This window comes from Quercus lobata, chromosome 2 (genome assembly GCF_001633185.2).
Source record: "Quercus lobata isolate SW786 chromosome 2, ValleyOak3.0 Primary Assembly, whole genome shotgun sequence".
NCBI lineage: Eukaryota > Viridiplantae > Streptophyta > Magnoliopsida > Fagales > Fagaceae > Quercus > Quercus lobata.
The window spans coordinates 89,310,752-89,316,967 of NC_044905.1; the positions used below are offsets into that span (position 1 = coordinate 89,310,752).

The following is a 6,216-nucleotide window of genomic DNA, read 5'->3' on the forward strand; positions in this document are numbered from 1 at the left end:
AATACACATTAGAGTTCTAAATACATAAAATCCTAAGTCTTTAGAACCTAACAAAGTGGGTGGCTCATTGTGAGGCATGGACTAAACAAAAGATGACCACAAAATTTAAGCAACCTCAACAGGCCTCAAGGGTATGACCTAGTTCTTAGGTCTTAAGGTCAAATTTATGCATTTCCCGTTCTAGCTCTCCAAATATTTGCAAGTTGCAAACAGTGTTTAAATGATTGTTTTGGCATGTGACTTCTTTTTTATTTCATGCTAAAGTACTTTCAAAATATTGGATTGCCTCACTCTTAAAATTTCCTAAATTAAAATGCTTTCCTCACCGGCTTTAGATTTAAAATAAGCCTGGTCTTCTGTTGTCCTACCAAGCTTAAAGACCCCAATTTTGGGTATTAAAGTGGTGAGGTCAAATTGTATTTGAAAATAAAGTTTTTGGCAAAAAATCAAATATCATTATGGTTTTGCCACATTAAAAGACCATTTATTGTCTACAAAATTTAAGAAAAATAAAAAAAAATAAAAAGAAGAAAACGGTTGAGGAAAGCTAGCTGCCGTGTATATAATTCTAATTGTATACTCATTATTGCATTAGGCAACGTAATTTCTGGAAAGTATACTAGAAAGTTGCTTGACAAAGAATGGTACCAATTAAGGAGAGTGCCTATTAAGGAAGTCAACTATGAAATGGTAGAAAATAAAAACAAATCAAATTCTTTTGAAATATTTACCATAACTGTTGTTGCGGAAAAGAATTATGTGTATCCCATATGGAATCAAATCAAAATTTATGTCTCATAAATGTTGTTATGCCAAAGGTGGCGGTAGCAAACCACGACCATTTACCCAAATTTGTTTGTCCCAATCCGAACAGCCACATAAAACACAATTAAGCTCTCACTAGAAGTTCAAATGATTTTTAGTCTGGACTTAAACCATTCTAAGCATATTGTTCACAAGGCCAATCATAGGCAAATCACAAACCTGTTTTGCTCTTACACCATAACTCAAATAATGCATTTTATTTATCTCACACAAGAACTCCGCATGGTTCACATCTGTAAAGGAATAGGCTAACGCATCGGGTTTCAAAGCTTTTTAAACACTTTACCGAGTGTAATTTATTTGCATGGGAATAGGCCTATTTTTTACTATCAATATTAAATGATTTTAAGATAGTCCCTCTTATTATTCCATCAAAAGACTAGAAACTTAAAAGGAAAGTTTCAAGAAAAATCATCAATTTTATATTTGCCTTATAGGCTTAAAAATAGGAGAAGCTGCTTTTTGACTTTCCAAAGTTAAAGATCCCAATTTTGGGTACTTAAAAGCATGAAACCAGATATTTTTGAGCTTGAAGTCCTTAATTGCTCGTTTAATATGGAGCACAACATGCCTAAATTTTGGATTTTAGCATATGCACAAGCACAAGTAATTAATTACATGTGCAAAACATTGTTTTCTTTTGATCAACATCTCATATGTTGTAGTTAGTAAAAAAAAAATCTCATATGTTATACACTAATGTATGCAAGTATTCCCATGAGCATATGATTGATTATGAATTCACAAATAATAATCATGACCCACTATTCCAAACTTTTCTAAATGATATTGGTTGCTTTAATTTTGAGAAGGAATTCCAAAATATATTTGTGTTACGTAAACACTCTAAGTTAGATAAAATTTTATACATATGTGGTTAATATTATTTGCGAATTTCTTATTTGATATCGTTGCTCCTTGTCTAACACTTTGCACAAAAAGAGTACATGTAGTACAACAACTAGACTAGAGTAACTAGACTATCTCGATTGTACATACACTCTCAAGTCCACAGGATTACGGTTTCTCAAAAAAAAAAAAAAGTCCACAGGATTAAAAATGAGAACTCATCAAGAAGAGCTTGCTAAAAAGGAGATTAGAGGAATGTGACATGATAGCATCATACCACCCCGTCTCTATCTATCTATATATATATAATAGCAGAAGCTGAGAGAAAATGAGTTCCTAAAATTAAGGAGGTAATGACAAATAGGAAAAGTTCCTACTTAAAATTCAGACATGTGTAAGTTTAAAAAGCGATACATTATATTGTTTTCAAAATATTAACACCGTTTGGCTGTAATTTTTTATATTAACAAAAAAATATATATGTTAAAAGAAAAAAAAACGTAGAAATTTTAAAATATCTGCCGATCTCTTCAGACCACTTAACATTTTCTCTTTCTTAAAAAAAAATGCCAATATTGCGATATAGAGAAAGGGAAAAAGGGAAAAATCCTACCCTCTTCACATCAGTCTTCTTAACTTTTTTCTCTCTAAAAAAAAACCCTAGCCGTACTACGATAGAGGCGATCTCTTCACATCAAACTCCGCTAGGAGGAAAAAAAAAAATTACTTGCACCACACTAGAGATTTGATTGATCATCACTATCCCCTTTTGAGTTTTCCAGGTACGTTCTTCTCTCTCTCCCTCTCCCTCTCCTTCTCTGTATGAGTTTTTGTTGTTTTGATTCGGTTTTGAAACTTCTCTATGATTTCGGGATAAGTTTCCCCTGTTTCCGTCAATTTACGGAATATTTTGTGTGTGTTCATTCTACGTTTTTGGAGTGCTTTGTTGTGAAAATTGGACGAAATATACGCATCAATTCTCTGTGTTCATTTTTCCCCTTTTGGTGCTTTGTTGTGAAAATTGATTGTTCAAATTTCTGCAGGAATTTTCCTGCATAATTTCGTTTAAGAACTATTGTTGTTGTTTCTGTTATGTATGTCCACGGGTTGTATTTCTGTTGCTGCATATTTTGTTTTCTGTAGAACAGGTTCAGGATTATCTGCATAATTTGTGCTTACAGGGGGTAATTGTAATATCTGTTGCTGTTTCTGTATTCTATTTCCATGGGCTGTATTTATTTTGTTGCATATTTTGTTTTCGGCAGAACATGTCTTTGTTCCCCTGTATTTATGCTTACAAGGTTGTTGTGTTTGTACATGTATTTCCCTTTTATCAAATAAAATTTCTATCGTTATCCCAAAAAAAAAAAAAAAACTTCGTAAGTACTGCCAACTGCAATTTGTTGGCATCGTTTGGTTTTGTTGAACGCCTCATGGGTAGTTAGAATATCTTCTCAAACTTTCAAATGTCATTTATCTCAATTGTTAATTTAATTTTTTCCCTACCAGAAAAGTTACTGGGTTCTCTAATAGAAGAATTACCGTTGGGTTTTCTACAATAAAATGAAAGGTATGATAGCTTAAATTTTCCTCTTTGTTTCATTGTTCAATGAAATCTCTTTTCCATTTGCAATTGCTTTGTGCAATTGCTTTGATTTAGAACAAAGATTTCCTTAACAGCAACACAAATAAGACTATGAGTGCAAAAGTTTTATGGGAAAAGAAAATCTTAAAAAAAGAGATTTTGAGAACTTAACTGGAACTTAAAATAGATGAGTACATTCAAGGTTTTACTTTTAAGTTAGAAAACATTGGAGGAACTATTGTCGGGAGAGAGGAAGGAATTGAACAAATGGGGAGTAAAACCAAACTTCAAAACATAGATTATGACAAAGTTTATTAAGCATATGGGCCAACATCAAAATGAAGATTATCTATTATGTGACTAATTAGTGAAGGTGAGGGAAGAGTACAAAAAATTAAAATGAAAACTCACTAGGAAATGAAAGAGGAGCCAGTTGTTGGCATTTAAGGGCCTTGACAGCCCTTCTCTTAAACTTATAGCATTTTTTTTTTTTGCTAAATTTTAGTTGACTATAGATTTAATTTTAATTCTTTTGCTCAATGTTTTCTAACTGCAGATTTTTTTTTTCTTTTCTGGATAGGATCTAACCGCAGATTGGTGATGAATAAATGTGCCATTTTATTGTGTTTGAGCTGGAATATAATCTGTTAGGAATATAATCTTGGAATCACCTCACTTTCTCTCCTTCTCTGTATGAGTTTTTGTTGTTTTGATTCGGTTTTGAAACTTCTCTGTGATTTCGGGATAAGTTTCCCCTGTTTCCGTCAATTTACAGAATATTCTCTATGTCTTCATTCTACCTTTTTGGAGTGCTTTGTTGTGAAAATTGGACGAAATATACGCATCAATTCTCTGTGTTCATTTTTCCCCTTTTGGTGCTTTGTTGTGAAAATTGATTGTTCAAATTTCTACAGGAATTTTCCTGCATAATTTCATTTAAGAACTATTGTTCGATAAATCTGTGTGCTGTGATTGATGTATGTGATATATTAATTCAAGTTTCGGATACTGTGGCTTGCCAAATTTATAATTTTATATGGGTACAAACTTGATTCGTAAAACCTAAGGTATTTGGGTTATAATTGATTTTGTTTTGGGTATTTGGTGTGAGATTCAATTCTGATGTATATTTGTGTTGTTGGTTAGATTGGATTGTAAGATTTTGAAATCTGAAAGTGTAATGTATTTTTGTTGTTGTAACTTTATGGTTACTGGTAGGTGAATTTTCATTTATAAAACAATGAATGTAATTACTATTAAATTGACAGAAATTGTTTGTAATTCATTTAGTAGATCATGTTTGGTTGGAGCACACCTCTTTTTCTTTGAGTTTCATACTATAGAATACTTACAAAGATTGTATGTGCAGCAACCAATGTGGCATGACCACAAAAGTGAAGCTACAAAGGGGTATCAAACATTTGATTAAAATTAAAATTGTTTGCTCAATGTTGTTCAAGATAATATTTCCTAAGAACTGAATCTGTTTTCACCAAAATGTATAAATATTGTCTAAATTTGTTGGATTCTTTTTCATATGCAAAGTTTATGGTTCTTTGTTTTCTCATGGAATTAATTTAAAGCACTAAATACATACTAAAATTTAGAAGTTGGCAATTACAATTTACCTTAGGCTATTGGCTGTTTCTGTTATTTTGAATGGGTGTAAATATATACTAAGTTTAATTATTCATAAAAGTCACTGGTCATATGACATTGAACTATTATGTTTTATTTACAAAATATATTGTAAATTTTGCTTTAAGTTTTACTGTTTGATGTGCTTTAAGTATTTATTTATATATATATATCCTTGGCTAATGGAAGCCAAATTCTTTACCATCATCATATTAGAAATAGGTAATAGATTATTAAAAAGTAAAACAATCTTTCATATTTTTTGCAACTCAAACCATATTATAATGTTTGCGTCCGCTTCTTTTATAGTCTCTCTTCATCTCTCTTCTTTTACAGATTTACGCAGTTCTCTAACAGATACGATGGTTTAGTATTTTGCAAGAAGAGATACCGAATCATATTGAAAGGTTTAGGTTAGCCTGACTTTCCTTTTGTCTCTCTCTTTTTTTTGGGTTACGTTTTTTTCATTTGATGTCTTTGGGTTTGAATTAATTTTTTCCCTGCACAATATAGTCAGAATTGTTTTTGAAGTATTTGGTTTCAATTAAATTTTTTTTCTTCAATAAATTGACCTGTAAAAGTATTGTCTGTCTTATTTTTCTTAAAGTTTGGAACTTCACTTTTTAATTTTTGTTACTTGCCAAAACTTGCAAATCATCCAATCCTATTTCTTAAGATATGTGGATCAGTTTTTGGGTATTTTACTATTCAGTGTAGCTCAATGATTACATTATGTTGGTTTTGAAGGATTTGAATTTCTATTTGTGATGATTATGTAATCATTAATTTCAGTTCTTATTTCACATCCTCAACGTTATTTTTTGTTATTTGAAATTGAATTAAAATCCTGACATTTATTCTCTTTCACTCAATGTTTTGGCCTCAAGTTATAATCTTTAATTTCTCAAAAAAAAAAGTTATAATCTTTAATTATTTACACATAATATTTAACAATGCTTTTACTTGGTTCTTATTTAGAATAACATTTTCTTATTTCCTATTGGCTTTTCTTTTATATATGGTTGTTAGATCCATTTCTTGGGTTCTTCGTTTATCTCACTTTTCTTTTCTGATTGTCTTTACGTTTTGTAAGATGGATGGTTTAAGAACTGAATGTTTGAGGAGTAAAATTATTTTGTAATTTTTAGTAAGTAAAATTTTTTATTTTTAATGTTAATTACTGAGTTTTTAATGTAAATTTTATTGTTATTTCCTTATTGATATATGTCTTTAATTTACTAGAATGCTTATAAGTCTTTGTTTCTTTTAATTTTTGTATTGCTCAGACTATTACACTCAATTTATTGGGAGGCTTTTTT

At 30.6% G+C, this 6,216-nt stretch overlaps 1 long non-coding RNA gene across 1 annotated transcript; it reads left to right on the plus strand.

Annotated features, from left to right (window-relative positions):
• The first annotated feature begins 2,269 nt into the window (after positions 1–2,269).
• On the plus strand, positions 2,270–5,785 carry LOC115977083. Its single transcript, XR_004088488.1, has 3 exons — positions 2,270–2,456; positions 3,184–3,244; positions 5,234–5,785. It is a non-coding gene; the product is annotated as an uncharacterized LOC115977083 (long non-coding RNA).
• The last annotated feature ends 431 nt before the right edge of the window (positions 5,786–6,216 follow it).